A 781-nucleotide genomic window follows, 5' to 3' on the forward strand; every position below is an offset into this window, starting at 1 on the left:
CTACCGGTATAGAGAGGGGGGGGGGCGTGAGCGCGGCGCGACCGAGTACCCGACTTTTCAGAGGTGGGTGACACCGAAATGACCGTCAGTCCCCAATGGTGTCACCCGGGGGTCAAGGTCATCTCGACATCGAACGTCCTGGAAAAAAATGGAGTTCGGGTGGGTGGTGGTCACCGGTTGCCATGGAACCCATCGCATGAGCCCCTTGACAACCAGCCGTCGCTGTGGGGTGCAGGTTTTTTCGGGTTTTTGATACTTTTTGCGTGTTTGGCGGTTGGGAGCGGAAGGAAGCGCGGCGAGGAAATATTCGCGGGCTTCTAATCGTCTTTAACGATGCCAAAAGCGAGTTGCAGCCTCTGCGAACCTGTCTGAAATGTGACTTTAATTGCAGGCGGCTGACTCAGCGCGGAGAGAGAGAGAGATTCGCACCGCCGCCACTTCCGCCGACAGACCGCGTCCAGACCAAACTAAAGCGGGGGGAGGGGTTACAACCCCCACCAGGCTTTATTGCTGGGGAAAGTGAAATAATAAAGCAGAAACCTTTTTTTTTTAAAAATTGTTATTATTTTATATCCTTTTTAAAAATGTATTTGATATTTTTTTGGGGAGGATTTATTTGAATTATTTTTGGCATTTATTTATTTTTATTTATTATATTTATTTTACAATTTTTTGGTATTTATTTTATGTTTTTAAAATGTATTTTATATATTTTTTGTATTTATTTATATGATTTTATGGTATTTATTTTATTTTGTTTATTTATTTTACCATTTCTTGG

The sequence above is a fragment of the Nanorana parkeri genome, unplaced genomic scaffold, assembly GCF_000935625.1.
Source record: "Nanorana parkeri isolate BGI_ZX_2015 unplaced genomic scaffold, ASM93562v1 scaffold911, whole genome shotgun sequence".
NCBI classification, from domain to species: domain Eukaryota; kingdom Metazoa; phylum Chordata; class Amphibia; order Anura; family Dicroglossidae; genus Nanorana; species Nanorana parkeri.